Source organism: Equus przewalskii, chromosome 31, assembly GCF_037783145.1.
Source record: "Equus przewalskii isolate Varuska chromosome 31, EquPr2, whole genome shotgun sequence".
NCBI lineage: Eukaryota > Metazoa > Chordata > Mammalia > Perissodactyla > Equidae > Equus > Equus przewalskii.
The window spans coordinates 165525-184170 of record NC_091861.1 but is presented as its reverse complement, the minus strand read 5'-3'; the positions used below and the strand labels follow the sequence as shown (position 1 = coordinate 184170).

The following is an 18646-nucleotide window of genomic DNA, read 5'->3' as shown; positions in this document are numbered from 1 at the left end:
GATACTTTTGAAAAGTCTTGCTCAGTGACTTTGTGGAATGTCCTCCGTTTGAGTTTGTCAGACATTTTCTCCCGCATTGATTGTGGTGATGCGTTTGTGAAGAATGCCATAGATGTGATTTCGTGTTCTTCTCAGAGCATCGTGTCAGGGGGCACTTGTTGAAATGTCTTATTACTGATGATATTCCCTGATCACTTGGTTCAGAGAGTGTCTGCCAGCTTTCCCCACTATAAGTTATTACTTTTCCCCTTGTAATTAGTAAATATCTTTGGAAAGATACTTCAAGACCATGCAAATATGCTATTTCTCCTCAAACTTTGCCCACTGATTTTAGCAGCCATCGGTTGCTCTTGCCCGTAACAATGATCACTGTAGTGTTTGCCAAATGGTGTTTTGGTGTTATTCTTAAAAGGAAACCCCAGGACAGGGAGCTTCGTGTTTGTTTGTTCTGTTTGGGCAATGAGCAGCCATTTGGCAATGTTGAATTTGGAATTATTTAGACTTTTCACAACAATGAAAAATGTTTTAGTCAATTAATTTAGTAAACATTTATTAAACCATTGTTATAACCAAAACATCTCGGAGAAGTCTGCAGAAGGCAGGGTGGTTCTGGTTTGTATGTGAGTCTTTTTCTCACCTCAAATCCCACTGACCCCCACGATTGTTCTAGAAGTTCTTGCAAAGAGGCCCAGAGACAGAACCTCAGGACCAACTTCCACTTTCACTCCATAGGGGTTATTCTCCTAGGGGGTGAGTCAAATAGCTTCTCCAAGATCTAGTTTCCTTCTTTTTAAAATGGGGATTCTAATACAGATTGATGTGAGAATTAAATGAATGAATGTATATAGAAGTATTTTTTAATCAAAAGGCATTTTTCAAACTATAAAGTGTTCTGCAAATTCATTTATTACTCAACAGAGACTTACTGAGTCCTGCCAAGCATGAGCTCCTTCCAGGTGTTGGAATAGACCAGTGAAAGGCCTCTGTCCTCATGGAGCTTATATTTTAGAGGGAAGAGACGGACAATATACAAGGAAACAGATAAAGATAATTTCAGAGAGTAATAAGTGCTGCAAAGTAAACAAAACAGGATGATGTAATAAAATGTGCTATAAGGAAGATAAAATAGGATGACTATTAGAGAGTGAGGGTGGTTGGGTGGGAGGAGACGTTAGGTGTTCTGGTCAGGGACGTTCTCTCTGGAGGTGGCTTTTGAGTTAAGATCTTTCAGATGAGAAGGAGGCGGGCCTGTGAAGAGCTGGGGGGAAGCACAGAGGAAGGCCGTATGCTGGGGAACAGGAGGAGGACAGCGTCATGGTGCTGTAGCCAGCCCTGTGAGGTCCAGCCCAGAAGGCTGCAGGGCCAAAGCATGGAAAGCGTGCGGGCCCTGAAGTGGAGTCTAGGTTATCAGCGCAGTGGGAAGCCGCTGGAGGGTCTGAAGCAGGGGAATCACGTGATAGGATTTTCATTTTGAAAGATTGTTCTGGCTGCTGGAGGAGAATGGATTGAGGAGGTTGGTGAGAGCAGAAGTACTCCCTGAGGGTACTGCAGTGGTCCAGGCAGCAGAGAGTCGGGCCAGAACAGGGTATAATTATTGTGATTGTTATTGTTATAGGCTGAATGGTGTCCCGCCAAAGTCATGTCCCTGATACCACTACCTCAGAAAATAACCTTATTTGGAGATAAGGGCTTTAAAGAGGTGCTTAAGTTACAATGAGTGCATCAGGGTGGGCGATAATGCAATCTGACCGGTGTCCATATAAGAAGAAGAAACTTGGACACATGGACACCAGGGATGTGCACACAGAGGAAAGATAATGTGAGGATACAGGGAGAACACAGCAGTCTGCAAGCCAAGGAGAGAGACCTCAGAAGACCCACCCTGCCAGCACTTCGTCCTGGTTTCCAACATCCAGAACTGTGAGGAAATACATTTCTGCTGTTCAGGCACGCAGTCTGTGGTACTTTGTCGGCAGCCCGAGCAGCCCACTACCACCAGGACAGTGATGCTGGCGGGGCGACCTCAGCGTGGCGCTCGTCGTCGCCTGGTCAGCTCGCTCCGTGGTGAGGCCGCGGGTGGAGCAGGGCTCTTTGGAAAGCATATTTTAGTGGTGGAAACATGATCCTCACTCGATTAGAGGGACCTGTGGGAAAAGATGCCTTTTTCTGAACAGAATAGTTCTGCTGAATAAGGAGGTTGAGCCATTATTTCGGTTTCATTTCATGGCTTTGACAAAATAAGGTTAATCCGTGAAAAACGCCTTCCACAAGGACAAGGCCTTCGTTTTGTTGTCTGCTGTGCTGTAAATGGTACAGGGCACACAGTCGTGTTTGATAAATATTTATTAAATAATGAAAATCGTTTTAAATCCTGCTTTTGTGCCTTCTTTGAAATTTTTGAATTTTTTTAATATTCTCCTACGCTCAGCGGAACATCAGCTGTCCCACGGAGGAGGTAAAACCTTTGCCCTGCTCTCCCTTCGCCTGCGCCGGCGCCCTGGATCCTGTCTTCCCGCCGCTGCACCTTACACCGCCCTCGCCGGGAGGACGCGCGGCCAGCTCGAGGGACTGGCTCCGCCTTGTGACCGGAGCCCGGTACTGCACCTGCGGACGCCGGCCCGCCCCGAGCCAGCTGCCCGGCCAAAGGTCCGAGGAGGTGCAGACGCCGCGTGCAAACCAAATGTCGGCGCCGCTGGGGGGCAACCTTATTGCGACTCACTTTGCGCCCTCCTTTACTGCTCTCTCCACATAGTGCAGAGACTTAGTATTTAACCATAAGGCTTTGCAGTTAGTTTGCAGTTCTTATATAAGACAACGGCTGCTCTGACAAAGGAAGTGAAATGTCTCTGCAGATTTTAAAGACTATATGAAACAGTTGATTTTCATTTTCTCTGAAACCCTACCGAAATCAAGGTGTTGGTAGTTAAAAAAGGAAAATCCCATAAAATCAATTTAAAAGGGAGAAAACACTTTTCAAAAGGAAAAAAGGTTTTTTTTTTTTTTTTTACAAGACACACGTTCGATTTCTGTTTTGTATACGTGACAGAACACCGGGCGGGTTGGTCCTCAGCCCGCTAGCTCAGGAGATGACCCTGTGCAGAGCCGGCAGGGCGCGGGCCGGTGGAGCGGTGCCAGCGCAGAGCATCAGTGGTGCGCTGGGCCCGCAACCTGCCGGCTGTACAGGCTCCCAAGAGCTGGGGGTTAGTTTCCAGGAATTCTGCAAGCCACTGTTAAAAACTAATTTATCTAAAAAAGAAATTATGTAAAAGTAGAAGTAAATGATATTAAAAACGAAGGTGCTCACTTCGGCAGCACTCACACTAAAATGGGAACGGTATGGACAAACGTTAGCCTGGGACGAGCTCAGCACGGCCCCTGCACAAGGGAGACACGCAAACTCAGGAAGCCGTCTATACTTTTTCAGGTCGTTCTGTATAAAATGCAAAACAAATGTGTTTATTAACACTGAAAACATAGCAAAGGTAATAAGTACTCGTGTACTGCTTCCTAAACACTGTGCTGCGTTTTGCTCTTATCCGTGCTCTGGAGATGCTCCCGTCTGGTGGGTGCGTGGTGGAGATGCCACCAATGGGATGCTGCTGGCGTCTCTCCCCAGCCCCTACTTGAGTGACTTCAGATTGTAGCTTGAAATTGGCCGCGGTGGTGTGTTTACACCATGAAAACGCAGATGCTACTCAGCAGGGCTGCTTCCTCCTGAGGAGCCGGGTGATGACCAGCACACCCTGGTGTGCAGATGAGTTTATCCACGGCTTTTCTCTCTACTCTCTTCCCAAAACCTGACAAAAAGACTTTAGGAGAAAGTATTACAATTTAAAAACTATTTTAATTTTATTTTACTACATTGACTTCAGTAAGTTTTTAAATAGTTGTTTTAAAAGGTTGCTTTAATAATTTTAAATACTTTATTAATTTTAATATTACAATAGTTTTAAAAGCTACTTTGAAATAATTTTTAAGCATTTCACTTGATTCAAAATCCCATCTAGTAAAAGTAAAATAGGTAAATCAGCCTTAATATTACATATAATTGTATCAATTACTTTATTTCATATTTTTGTTTAATTTTCTAGTTCCTGTCTAATATCCTGTTATTTTTATTTCTGAACTTCTTTCTTTTATTTTCATCATTAAGCTTTGGAATTTCTATTCCTTGTCTCCTTCTAAAACTATATTTCCACCTCTTTCAGCGATTTTCCTTTCCACTCCTCTTCCTTTCTAGGGCGCTCCCTTGCTCACAGTAGTGGCCTGTCTTTGCTGGCTCTGTCTTCTCACCCGTCTCCTTTCTCTCAGCTCACCTTTGGGAGCCTCACTGCTCCTACGGTGGGAGTGTTGGCTGCACAGCTTCCTCCAGAACGGCCAGGGCCCGGGCTCTGCCCAGCTGCCCCCGGAGTCCTTCAGGCCCCTGACCCCTCCTGCTGCGTTCCCACGTCCCGGGTGCCAGGACTGCTATGTGAGGGGCTCAGGGGTCATTTGGTCTTCTGTGCCTCCGGCCTTGTGTTTCAGCACAAGGGAGAACTAGAGAGGCTCAGGGTCACCTTGCTTCTGCTGTAATTTCCCTCTCCTCTCCTCTCTTCTCAGGGACTCTCTTTAGGAAGTTGGGAGGCCTCATGAGGTAAATTCATCTCATTCTGTTATCATTTGGGAAGAAGAGGCTAATTGTATTTAAACAGCACCTCCCTTCCCCTCCCTCATTTTCCCTCCAGTTCTTTTCTTCTCAGTTTCCCTCTCTGTGGCCCTTGGTGGGCGATGCCATCTACCCATGGCCGCTGGCCCACCGGCCTGGGGAGCCGCCTTCGTGGCAGAGGTCCATCTGAGCCTTCCACGGGACCTGCTGCTCATCTTTGGAGCTGGAGCCCAGTGCTCAGTAAGAGTCAGTCCTGAAAACCAGCTCTGACCCTGTGGTGGCCGGGAACCAACCATGGAGCTGCCTCCCTCAGGGTCTGGTGAGGACGAAAGGGGCTGCTTCTTTCCCATCAAGGAATAGCAGACTGATATCCAGCCTCATCTCAGCTTGTACTTCATGAAACAGAATATTTTAGATCTCTCCCGGTTGCCAAGATTTCAATTTTAAATTCTAAAGTATTGAGGAAAAAAGCTGTAACTAATATATTTTATTGTGAAATTGAGGGTTAAGACATCCTTAAAAATCAGCTTTTCAAGGCAAAATGACAAAAAATAGTACAACACAAAAGAGAAAATTATTTTGTTGTTGCTGAGGAAGATTGGCCCTGAGCTAACATCTGTGCCAATCTTGCTCTATTTTGTGTGTGGAATGCCACCACAGCATGGCTTGATGAGTGGTGTGTAGGTCTGCACCCAAGATCTGAACCCGCAAACCTTCAGCTGCTGAAGTGGAGCCCGCAAACTTAACCGCTACGCCACCAGGCCAGCCCCAAGAGCAAATTGTTTTATAAATAGTTTATAGGAGGCAGGATTTCTGTTATGATTTCTTATTACTTTGATTTTGATTGCTGAGAATGAAATGTGCTTATTTTTTTAATAAAAGCTTTTTACTTAAAAAACTTCAAACTTATAGACAAGCAGTGAGCGGCATGCTGGACTCATGTGTTTCCCTGAGACCAGCCAGTTATTTACGTCTGGTCACATTTGCTTTTGCTCGCACGCTGCTCTCTCCAGCTTTTTCCATATATACACACATTTATGCATTTTATTATTATTTTCATTTTGCTGGACTATTTGAGAGTATGTTGTAGACATTGTGACCTTTTCCCTGAAATACTACATTGTGTTTCTTCTGAGAACAAGAACATTCTCTGACATAAGTCACAGTTTTATATGTATGTGTTTTTTTCCAGTTTTTTTTAATTATTGATAGGTTACAATCTTGTGAAATTTCGATTGTACATTAATGTTTGTCAGTCATGTTGTAGGTGCACCACTTCACCCTTTTTGCCCACCCCCCACCCCACCTTTCCCCTGGTATCCACTAAACTGTTCTTGGTCCATAGTTTTAAATTCCTCATATGAGTGGAGTCATACACAGATTATCTTTCTCTTGCTGGCTTATTTCACTTAACATAATTCTTTCAAGTTCCATCCATGTTATTGCAAATGGAATGATTTTGTTCTGTTTTGCAGCTGAGTAGTATTCCATTGTATATATGTACCACATCTTCTTTATCCATTCGTCTGTTGATGGGCACTTAGGTTGCTTCCACGTCTTGGCTATTGTAAACAGTGCTGCAATAAACATTGAGGTGCACAGGACTTTTGGGATTGCTGACTTCAGGCTCTTTGGATAAATACCCAGTAGTGGGATGGCTGGATCGTATGGTAGTTCTATTTTTAGTTTTTTGAGGAATCTCCATACTGTTTTCCATAGTGGCTGCACCAGTTTGCATTCCCACCAGCAGTGTATGAGGGTTCCTTTTTCTCCGCAACCTCTCCAACATTTGTTGCTATTAGATTTAGATATTTTTGTCATTCTAACGGGTGTAAGGTGATATCTTAGTGTAGTTTTGATTTGCATTTCCCTGATGATCAGCGATGATGAGCATCTTTTCATGTGCCTATTGGCCATCAGTATATCTTCTTTGGAGAAATGTCTGTTCATGTCTCCAGCCCATTTTTTGATTGGGTTGTTTGATGTTTTGTGATTGAGTTGCGAGAGTTCTTTATATATTAAGAATATTAAGCCTTTGTCAGATATATGACTTGCAAATATTTTTTCCCAGTTAGTGGGTTGTTTTTTTGTTTCAATCCTGTTTTCATTTGCCTTGAAAAAGCTCTTTAATCTGATGAAGTCCCATTTGTTTATTCTTTCTATTGTTTCCCTTCTCTGAGAAGGCATGGTGTCTGAAAAGATCCTTTTAATACTGATGTCAAAGAGTGTACTGCCTACGTTTTCTTCCAGAAGCCTTATGGTTTCAGGTCTCACCTTTAGGTCTTTAATCCATTTTGAGTTTATTTTGGTGAATGGTGAAAAAGAATGGTCAATTTTCATTCTTTTACATGTGGCTTTCCAGTTTTCCCAGCACCATTTGTTGAAAAGACTTTCTTTTCTCCATTGTATGCCCTCAGCTCCTTTGTCAAAGATAAGCTGTCCATAGATGTGTGGTTTTATTTCTGGGCTTTCAATTTTGTTCCATTGATCTGTGCACCTGTTTTTATACCAGTACCATGCTGTTTTGATTACTGTAGCTTTGTAGTATGTTTTGAAGTCAGGGATTGTGATGCCTCCCGTTTTGTTCTTTTTTCTCAGGATTGCTTTAGCAATTCGGGGTCTTTTGTTGCCCCATATGAATTTTAGGATTCTTTGTTCTAATTCTGTAAAGAATGTCATTGGGATTCTGATTGGGATGGCGTTGAATCTGTAGATTGCTTTAGGTAGAATGGACATTTTAACTATGTTTATTCTTCCAATCCATGTACATGGAATGTCTTTCCATCTCCTTATGTCGTCATCCAATATTCTCAGAAAGGCCTTGTAATTTTCATTATATAGGTCCTTCACTTCCTTAGTTAAATTTACCCCAAGGTATTTTATTCTTTTTGTTGCGATTGTGAATGGTATTGTATTCTTGAGTTCTTTTTCTGTTGGTTCATTACTGGAGTATAGAAATGCTACTGATTTATGCAAATTGATTTTATACCCTGCAACTTTGCTGTAGTTGTTGATTACTTCTAACAGTTTTCCAATGGATTCTTTGGGGTTTTCTACATATAAGATCATGTCGTCTGCAAACAGCGAGAGTTTCACTTCTTCCCTCCCTATTTGGATTCCTTTTATTCCTTTTTCTTGCCTGATTGCTCTGGCCAGGACCTCCAGTACTATGTTAAATAAGAATGGTGATAGAGGGCATCCTTGTCTTGTTCCTGTTTTCAGGGGGATGGGGTTCAGCTTTTGCCCATTGAGTATGATGTTGGCTATGGGTTTGTCGTATATGGCCTTTATTATGTTGAGGTAGTTTCCTTCTATGCCCATTTTGTTCAGAGTTTTTATCGTAAATGGCTGTTGGATCTTGTCAAATGCCTTCTCTGCATCTATTGAGATGATCATGTGGTTTTTATTCCTCAGTTTGTTGATGTGGTGTATCACGTTGATTGATTTGCGGATGTTGAACCATCCCTGTGTCCCTGGTATGAATCCCACCTGATCCTGATGTATGATTCTTTTGATGAATTGCTGAATTCTGGTTGCCAAAATTTTGTTTAGAATTTTTGCATCTATGTTCATCAGTGATATTGGCCTGTAGTTCTCTTTTTTCGTGGTGTCCTTGTCAGGTTTTGGTATCAGCGTGACGTTGGCCTCATAGAATGTGTTAGGAAGTATTCCATCTTCCCTAATTTTTTGGAATAGCTTGAAAAGGATAGGTATTAAATCCTCTCTGAAAGTTTGGTAGAATTCCCCAGGAAAGCCATCTGGTCCTGGGGTTTTATTCTTTGGGATGTTTTTGATTGCTGTTTCAATCTCTTTCCTTGTGATTGGTCTGTTCAAATTGTCTGCCTCTTCTTGAGTGAGCTTTGGGAGACTGTAGGAGTCCAGGAATTTATCCATTTCCTCTAGGTTATCCATTCTGTTGGCATACAGTTTTTTGTAGTATTCTCTTATAATCTGTTGTATTTCTGCAGAGTCTATTGTTATTTCTCCTCGCTCATTTCTGATTTTCTTTATTTGAGCTTTCTCCCTTATTTTCTTTGTAAGTCTGGCTAGTGGTTTGTCAATTTTATTTATCTTCTCAAAAAACCAGCTCTTTGTCTCATTGATCCTTTCTACTGCCTTTTTCGTTTCAATAGTATTTATTTCTGCTCTGATTTTTATTATTTCTCTCCTTCTGCTGACTTTGGGCTTCATTTGTTCTTTTTTCTCTAGTTCAGTTAGGTGTGCTTTAAGGTTGCTTATTTGGGATTTTTCTTGTTTGTTAAGATGTGCCTGCATTGCGATGAACTTTCCTCTTAATACAGCTTTTGCTGTATCCCATATGAGTTGGTATGGTATGCTATCATTTTCATTTGTTTCCAGGTATTTTTTAATTTCTTCTTTAATTTCTTCAATGATCCATTGCTTGTTCAGTAGTGTGTTGTTTAGTCCCCACATCTTTGTGCTTTTCTCAGCTTTTTTCTTGTAATTAATTTCTAGCCTTATAGCACTATGATCTGAGAAGATGCTTGTTATTATTTCAATTTTTTTAAATTTGTAGAGGCTTGTCTTGTTTCCCAACATATGGTCTATCGTAGAGAATGTTCCATGTGCACTTGAGAAGAATGTGTATTCAGCTTCTTCAGGGTGGAGTGATCTATATATGTCTATTAAGTCCAATTGTTTTAGTTTTTCATTCAGCTCCACTATTTCCTTGTTGATTTTCTGTCTGGATGATCTGTCCGTTGATGTGAGTGGGGTGTTGAGGTCCCCTACTATTATTGTGTTGTTTTTAACATCTTCCTCTAGGTCTGTTAATAGTTGCTTTATGAATCTTGGTGCTCCTGTGTTGGGTGCATAGATATTTATAAGCGTTATTTCTTCTTGATGAAGTGTCCCTTTGATCATTATATATTGTCCCTCTGTGTCTCTCTTTACCTGTCTTATTTTGAAATCCACTTGGTCTGATATGAGAATTGCAACACCTGCCTTTTTTTCCTTGCTATTTGCTTGAAGTATTGTCCTCCACCCCTTCACCCTGAGTCTGTGTTTGTCCTTGGGGCTGAGGTGTGTTTCCTGGAGGCAACAAATTGTTGGATCTTGTTCTTTAATCCATTTTGCCACTCTGTGTCTTTTTATTGGAGAGTTCAATCCGTTCACATTGAGAATGATTATTGATGCATGTGGACTTACTGCTGTCAATCTGTCGCTCATTATCTTGTTTTCCTGTGTTTCTTTTCCTGTGTGCTTTAGACTACCCATTTAATACTGCAATTTCTTATGCTGGGTTTCTTAGATTTTTCCTTATCTATGATTTGTGACTCTGTTCTGTACTTTATTTTAGTGTCTACCTTGAAGTTTGTATTTAGAATCTCGTGTATAATATAGTCTATTCTCTGGTGGTCTCTTACTTACTCGACCAATACTGATTTAGACCCTTTGCTCTTCCCCTCCTAAATAATTATTTTCATTTTTTATTCCAACTCGTCTTATTAATTTGTAGTTAGAGTGCTAAGATTGTCCTTGTTTTGGTAGTTTCCTTATTTTTACCCTAATGCTATAGTTGAATATTTGCTATCCTGTTCTGGTTCTATCCATCGGTCTCCCTAATCTGTGGATTGTGTCCCCTTTCTCCCTTTTTTCTTTTTTCAAGTATGAGAGCCTTCTTGAGGATTTCTTGTAATGGAGGGCTTTTAGTTACAAATTCCCTTAACTTTTGTTTGTCTGGAAAAGATTTAATTTCTCCCTCATATCTGAAGGAAATTCTTGCTGGATAGAGTATTCTTGGCTGAAGGTTTTTATCCTTTAAAGCTTTGAATATATCACTCCATTCTCTCCTAGCTTGTAGGGTTTCTGTAGAGAAATCCGCTGACAGTCTGATAGGGGCTCCTTTATAGGTTATTCTCTTTTTTTGCTTACTTCCCTGAGTATTCTTTCCTTATCATTCCTATGTGCCAACTTTACTATTATGTGCCTTGCGGTGGGTCTTTTTACATTGACAAATCTAGGAGATCTAAAACCCTCCTCTACACACATTTCTCCGTTGATCCCTAGATTTGGGAAGTTCTCTTCAATAATTTCATTAAGCTCACTTTCTGCTCCATTTTCCTTTTCCATATTCTCGGGAATTCCTATGATCCTTATGTTCTTACTCCTCATTGAATCCATTATCTCTCGGAGATTTTCCTCATTTTTTTTTAAATTCTTAGTTCTCTTTCTTCCTCTGTCTGGCGCCATTCAGCCTGTCTGTCCTCGATTATGCTGATTTGCTCCTCTAGGTTGTCTACATGGGCATTCAGGGAATCCGTATTCTGTTTTATCTGGTCCATTGTGTTTTTCATCTCAAGTAATTCTGTTTGATTCTTCTTTATGATTTCAATCTCTTTTGTGAAGTAACTCCAGAACTCGGCTTGTTTCTCTATCTTTCTCTCTACCTCATTGAGTTTTTTGATTATAGCTGCTCTGAATTCATTATCACTTAGTTTACCTAATTCCAAGTCCTCAGGACTTAATTCTGTGTTTTTATTGTTTTCCTTCTGGTCTGGGGCTTTTATAAATTGCTGGATGGTAGAGGAGCGGTTTTTTCTCATGGTGGTAGAATTCAGTTGCAGTTACAGACTGTTGCCACTAGATGGGGGTCGAGAGCGGCATGTTAGCTCTCTGCCCTTGGGGCAAGATGGCTGCACCCACTGGCTTTGTTAGGGGGGAGGGCCTGTTACACGCGCTGGTCTGGGTTCAGATCAGTTCTGTTCTCTGGTCTCCCAAGGCCCTTGATTTATAGGGTCCCCACGGACGGAAGCTTTCTCCCCGTCAGCGGGTCTCCACTGAATCAGCGGCAGGAGTCCTGGATGATCCCCCGGTCGCGCGGCCCCTCCCCCGCTCCTTCCCGACCCACGCCCCAGCGATCGCAGACTCTCGGGGAGGGAGTGATGTTCTCTCCTACCGTTCCAGCGCCTCTGAGGGTGTAAAGCTAGGTTTATGATCTCCGCCTGCTTGGTATTGTGGTCTCTAACGAGCTGGCATTATGTTTCTTCTCTGAAATTCAGTTCTTCCAATCTTTTGTTGTATTTTGGAGGGGAGAGAATCCCGGGTCAGCTCACCCCGCCATTTTGCTCCGCCCACCATCACCTATATGTATGTGTTTTTAAAAAACATCTAGGAATCAGAGCTCTTGGAGAGAACTTTAAGAAGTCATTTGGCTCATTCCTTGTGGGTAAATTCCTCAACGGTACAAAACTGATGTTTTCCAGGAGTGATACACAGACACCCCCATGGGCCAGGCCTGTACCGTAAATGTGTGAATCAGGAGTATAGGACAGTCTCATGACATGTATGTAATGCCCCATCTAAACAGATAAACTAACACCATGCTGAACAAAGCCTTATCTGAGGGCCACCTGTGCCCCTTGGGTCATCAGCTTATGACCCCAGGATCTATCTTCGGGGTTCCCGTAAGGTAGGATATCCATAGCTTTCTTTAGAAGCACCTTGTGATAGTCAGGAAGTTCTCCTGTAAGTCTAACTAAACAATCGATTGACATTTATGAGACACAGCCATGTGCAGTGGTTAAGAGTATGGATTCTGGCTATGCGTGTTGAGATCCATTTCCACTACTTACCAGGATCTTGGGAAAATTAGCTAACCTGTCTGTGGTTCAGTTTTCCTCGTCTGTAAAATCATGGTGCCTACCTCACAGAGCTGTTGTGAGCAGTCAGTGGATAAGGATAATTAAGCACTTTAAAGCAGAGCCTGGCACACAAAAGAAAACTCTGCATGCCCAAGTTCTGTTGGTGCTAGCCTGACAGCCTGGAGATACTTCTTCTCACATCCCTACAGATAGTGATCGTGGCGCAAGGGATGTGAGGACTATTCTTTCTAGAAGCCTTAGAGGAGATGTCCATTCCTAAGCCTGAAAGCTGACTGATCTACTTTTCTCATCTTCTGACAGTCTCTGTTCCTGTCCTCATGCTCTTTTTCTCCTTATCCCTCTTATCAGACCTCCAAGGCTCCCGAGATTTCCCTGGTCCTGAGGGAGTTGTTGCTTGAATGTCTTGGCCATATGTGACCCCAGGCAAGTTATTTAACATCTTGGGATTTAGTTTCCTCATCTGTAAAATGGAGATGATAGTAGTACCCACCTCATGGGGCTATCGTGAGGCTTGAATGAGTTGATACATGCGCTGTGCTAGAAGGTGCCTGGCACACAGTGAGTGTTGTCTAATTGTGAGCCATTAGGTCCGATGTGCCTTCTCTGTGGTAGGCATATTCCTCAGTTGTGCATTCTGTCCTTGTGCTCCAAACTTTCTTACCACCGGCACTCTTTGGGGGGTTTCTCTTCCTCTCCACCCTGTAAGTGCTGTAATCAAGATCACCAGTGGTCTTCTTTTTATTCAAATCTAATATCCTTCTTATTCTCTTAGCCTTTCCCTAATGTTTTTAACAGTAGAGATCATCTTGCAACCAGGGGTTCAGAGCAGGGGGCAGTTAGAGGGTTCTGAGAGGAAGAGAGGGAGATGGAGACCAGGAGGGAGGAAGGGGAGAGGAAGAGAGGGAGATGGAGACCAGGAGGGAGGAGGGGGCGAGGAAGAGAGGGAGACGGAGGCCAGGAGGGAGGAGGGGGCGAGGAAGAGAGGGAGACGGAGGCCAGGAGGGAGGAGGGGGCGAGGAAGAGAGGGAGACGGAGGCCAGGAGGGAGGAGGGGGCGAGGAAGAGAGGGAGACGGAGGCCAGGAGGGAGGAGGGGGCGAGGAAGAGAGGGAGACGGAGGCCAGGAGGGAGGAGGGGGCGAGGAAGAGAGGGAGACGGAGGCCAGGAGGGAGGAGGGGGCGAGGAAGAGAGGGAGACGGAGACCAGGAGGGAGGAGGGGGCGAGGAAGAGAGGGAGACGGAGGCCAGGAGGGAGGAGGGGGCGAGGAAGAGAGGGAGACGGAGACCAGGAGGGAGGAGGGGGCGAGGAAGAGAGGGACATGGAGACTAGGAAGGAGGAGGGGGTGAGGAAGAGAGGGAGACGGAGACCAGGAGGGAGGAGGGGGTGAGGAAGAGAGGGACACGGAGACCAGGAGGGAGGATGGGATAAGAGGGCAGCATGGACTGATCATGGGTTAGTAGAGAGCTAGCCATGGCAGGATCTTGCAGAGGGATGGAGTGGGTGAGTGGGAATTGGATTGGCAGTTACAAGGTAAGTAAGTTAGAAGTCGTCTTGTGATAGCAAAAGGCAGCTGAGAGATAGAATGGTTGGAGGTAGTAAGGCAGCCGTCAGAAATTTTTTCAAGATGAAGAAGATATCGAATATTTTAAGGCAAAAGAGGAAGCAACTGATAAAGGAAAGAATGAAGGTGCTGAGAGGGAGAGGCAAGTTGGTGGAGAACAAGAGCCAAGACTGGAACTAGGAAAAGCTTTCTTAGGGAAGAGCACTTTTTACTCCTCCAAGGCTGAGAGCTTAAGGAAGGAGGCATGTACGTACTTCTAAAGTGGTCTATGGGAAGTGACCGCAGGGTGGGGCTCTGGACTGAATGTTGAGCCCCCAAATCCATAGTGAAGTCTCAACCCCCAATGCGATGGCATTCGGAGGTGGGGCCTTTAGGGGGTGATTAGGTTTAGATGAGGTCGTGAGGGTAGAGCCCCCATGATGGGATTAGGGCCCCTAAAAGAAGAGGGACACCAGTCTCTGTCCCCTTCCACCATGAAGGATATAGCAAGAAGGTGGTCATTTGCAAGCAGGAAGGGCTGTCACCAGACACCAAATCTCCTGGTGCCTTGAGCTCAGGTGTCAAGGCTTCAGAACTGTGAGAAGTCCAGGTCTGTGATTTAAGCCGCCTAGCCTATGGTATGTTGTTACAGCAGCCTGAGCTGACTAAGCAGGTGGTATGAGGGTTAGTGATGGTGTGCAACCTAAGCGGTTTCATCTACTCAGTGAAGTAGCTGATCGGGTTTATGGGGTCTTCCTCTGAGGTTAAGGGGGTCAGTGCTTTGGAGCTCGAGGCAAGAGATGATTCAGAATAGCTGTTTTGGGAAGTTTGCTAGGGAATCAAAGGAGATGAATGAAAGGATTCGTTCTGCAACGTCCAGGACACTTGATGCTGGATGGTGTGAATTTGTATTGGGCCATGGATTTTTTGTTAATTGTTTTCTTCCCACAGTGCTTTGCAGGAACAAAGAAAGTGAAAATTAGAGATACTCAGGGTTAAGAACTAATAGAGCAGACAGGATGATTGGTTAAGGGGCACAGAACCCAGGAGGGTGACAATGGCAATTTTGAGTGATTGACTGCGGAATATCGAGCAACCCTGTGTAGGTTCATTAACGCTAAACACAGCTGCGTGAGTGAGTCCAGGTGAAAACAGCAGAGGAACCATCCATCCAACCCACAGAATTGTGAAAAATAAGAAATCATTGTTGTTTAAGCCCCTACGTTTGGGGCAGCTTGTTAAGCAACAATGGAAAACTGCAGTGCTCTGCCACGTGTTGACTAACCGCAACAGGAAGCCCGAGGGAAGGGGGCTGGGCAGTAGCAGAGGTCAGTCCCTGGGGGAGATGGAGCAGAGTAGAGAAGAAAGGAGAGGGATTCTGGGGCACACAGGAAATAGCCAGTACATTAGGCAAAGTACGGGTTTTAGAACGTGAGAGCGGATAGGGCTTGCCGTCTTGAAATATGGGTGCCTGGAGAGGCCAGTCGTGTGGTAGTGACTGGTAGGTAGAGCCCAGAAACAGTTAAGATGGTCTTTGTCTTTCTTCCCTTCACTCTCAGCAGAGGACCTTGCCTCGTACTACACAGAGGAAAGACAAGTTTTCATGTGGGAATTTCTTCATCATCCATTCCCAAACCACAAGCTAGGGTCACAGATAAGAATTGCACGATAAGATGAGGTAAAAGATGTGTCGCATTTCTTTATTTTTCTAAATCCAATCAAGTTCCGTTTCCCTCTTTGCTGAGACCACTGAAAAGTGGCTCCTTCTCTTCCTCTCTTGTGTTTGCTGGGTCCCCAAGTCTACTGACGCCTTTAGGAAAAACAGGCATGAGGAAACCAAGGTGCTGATGAGACGTCTGGGCCTGAAGGCAGGGGCAGCATCCCCTCCCTTGGTGTCTGGCTCACCGCAGGGCCTCAACCACAGCATCCAGAGCACAAGGGAAGAATGGCGTCCACAGGAGGGGATGGGTCAGCTAGCAGGCCAGTTTGAAGGTGCACAGGGTGAGTACTTGAGTTACTGTATTATTCTTTAGGCCACTGTGGACTCATTAGCAAAGAATCTTTGCCTTTTTCTTATGTCAGTCAGGCCTTTGTGTTTCAGGACTAGAGAGAAAGGTTGCCTGAGCCTGGAAGATGTCACGCAGGCTTTGTTTTCTGTGGTCCATTTAGGCAGAGGGAGACAGTCTAGCTCCATTTACTCAGAGGAGAAGAGCATGGTGAGGGTTCTTCAGACGAAAGTAGAGAGAGGCATCGGGTAAAATTTTCTGAGACTGCAAGGAAGAACCCGCATCTCTCACAAGCAGCAGCTCCCAGCTGCAGGACCTCAGATGGGATGGCTGTGCAGCCGCTGCACACTAAGTACCTAGCCCAGCCCTCCCCACCTCCTCAGGAAACCCACACTCAGTTAACCATGCCCTCATCAGCCTTCTTTGCACTGGCTCATTCCATTTGCATTAAAGCATGCTCACATCTTTCTGGTCTTACATTTTTTAAAATCTTCATGACACCATGACCCCTTCCGGACAGCCCTTCCTTTCCTTCACTTCAAAGATCCATCCTCTTCTGCCTATGCAGTTGAATTTCTCCACCACCTTCAACTGAAACTCCCCTTGTCAAAAATCATAACTGATCTCCTTCTTTACCAAATCCAGTCGACATTTCTCAGAACTGAGTGACTTGAGCTCTCAGCAGCATCTGACACCAAGGGTGACTCCCGCTGTTTTCCAGCCCTTTTCCTTGTCTTCCACAACACTGCCCTCTCCTGGATTTTCGCTTACCCTCCAGCTCCTCTTCTGTGTGTCTAATGCAGGTTCCTCTTCCTTAGACCATTCCTTCACTGTGGCTACTCCTCAGAGTTCTTCCTGGATCCTTGTTTCTTCCAGCCAATACACTTTGACAAATAGAAATGGCAAGCAATAGGATATATTGGAGTATATGAGGAAGCCATTCGGTGTAAACCTAATTCGGCCTGACTTTGTTTTTTCCAAAAGGGCCTGACTGTGGCCGTTGAGCACGCATTGCATATCTGTTTTAAAACATTTACTATGGCAAGAACAAATGGCCTTAAGATAAAGGTGCAACTTCCCCCCACATTGGCATTTCCTTAGGGATAAGCATCTTTCCTTAGGCTGGGAACTGATTGGTGTGCTCACCTTTGACCACCCAGCTCACCTGTGACCACCCAGCTCGAGACAACAGACTTGCCACCCTGCTGTGTCCACCAGGACACCAGACCTACCTGCTGTTTCCATCAATCGCCGTGCCTACAGAGCAGTCTCACAACTATTGTAAAAGGGATATTTCAATCCTATGTGAAACATCCTGTTTGGGGGTATATAACCACTCTGTATACCTCACTTCTTTGGTGCCCTTTCTTCCTTTGGTGCAGACGTGTTCAGTCTGCAGTTTGACATTACCCAACTTACAAGTTAGTAAGTTAGCCTGTGACTGTTTCATGGGTGTTGGCAGAAGACATGAGACTCCTGGGTCAGTGACAAAGGACTTCATTTAAATAGTTTAAAGTTTCGCAGAGAGTCAGAAGGGGGATTGATTATGTTGCTGACAACACAATGTAGTTCTAATTTTTTCTTTGCGTACTTCCTTTCTCAAAGTCTTGACTCGTGATGGCAGCTATGTCCAAAAGCACTGTTCGAAAGGAGTATTACATTCATAACTTTAAATTTTCTGGTAGACACATTAAGAGAAAGTAAAAGAGCAACAGGTAAAATTAATTTTAACAATATGTTTTATTTAACCCAATATGTCTAAAATATTATGATTTCAACATGTGATCAACTTAAATATTATTAATAAGATATTACACTTTTTTTCATACTAAGTTTTTGAAATCCATGTCTACTTTACGCTTACAGCCATTTCAATTCAGATGAGTGACATTTCACACGCTCCACACCCAGGTGGCAGTAGCAGCTACCATATTGCACAGCACAGGCCTGGAGCTTCTCTTTTCCCCAAGGCGACTCCCTGAAATGCCAGCCTGTAAGGGCTTCCAGGTCTCCCTGTCCTCCTTTCCTGCTCTCGCTTTTGTATGGAAGTTAATGCAGCCTTTCTTTTGTCCCTGGGATTCTGGAGTTTAAGTGGTTCTCTGACTCACATAGCAGAAGGCCTGGAAGGTTATGGAGGGGATGAATCTGTGAATACTTTTCAAGTCATATTTTGTGTCCGTGCCTCATTAACTATTTACTCTAATGTGTACAATAGCCACTCTGGATGTTACAACAGCGTATTTACCTCATTGGTGTTAATCAGTTTCATGGGACACCTTTAGGGACATCTTCAGAGAAAGTATAATCTTATAAAATGTTTCTAGTTTCTAGGGGCCAGCCTGGTGGCACAGTGGTTAAGTTCGCGTGTTCCACTTTGGCGGCCTGGCGTTCGCTTGTTCAGATCCCAGGTGTGGACCTATGTGCTGCTTGGCAAGCCATGTTGTAGTAGGCGTCCCACATATAAAGTAGAGGTAGATGGGCATGGATGTTGGCTCAGGGCCAGTATTCCTCAGCAAAGAGAGGAGAATTTGCAGTAGATGTTAGCTCAGGGTTAATCTTCCTCAAAAAAAAAATGTTTTTATTTTCTAGTAACACCGTCAATTCAGATCCTGCCTCGATGAGGGATATGGGCATGGAAAACAATGCAGGAGAATTGAGACTCAGGTGTTCAAGGAGATGCAAAATATAATTGACATGAAGACATTGAATGTTTAGTTGGCTCTCATTTATTATGAAGGAAAATCAATAAGTGAAAATTAAGAATCTTCCACAGTTACTGACTTTAGGTTTTTCTCTTAAATTGATATTCATCCTACAACCTCCTTAAATAAG

The 18646-nt window shown here is 44.0% G+C and overlaps 1 long non-coding RNA gene and 1 pseudogene across 7 annotated transcripts in view; both read left to right on the top strand.

The window, feature by feature from the left end:
- The window catches only part of LOC103540091 (uncharacterized), a 98311-nt gene that overhangs the window by 67488 nt on the left and 12177 nt on the right, over nucleotides 1-18646 (top strand). For 3 of the 7 annotated variants that reach the window (XR_011535248.1, XR_011535245.1, XR_011535246.1), the window contains exon 4: nucleotides 2429-2646. The exons of the other annotated variants lie outside the window; for them this stretch is intronic. This is a non-coding gene — a long non-coding RNA (uncharacterized lncRNA). The remainder of the gene's footprint in view (nucleotides 1-2428; nucleotides 2647-18646) is intronic. 7 annotated transcript variants of the gene reach the window in all.
- On the top strand, nucleotides 3297-3420 carry LOC139080710 (U6 spliceosomal RNA; annotated as a pseudogene).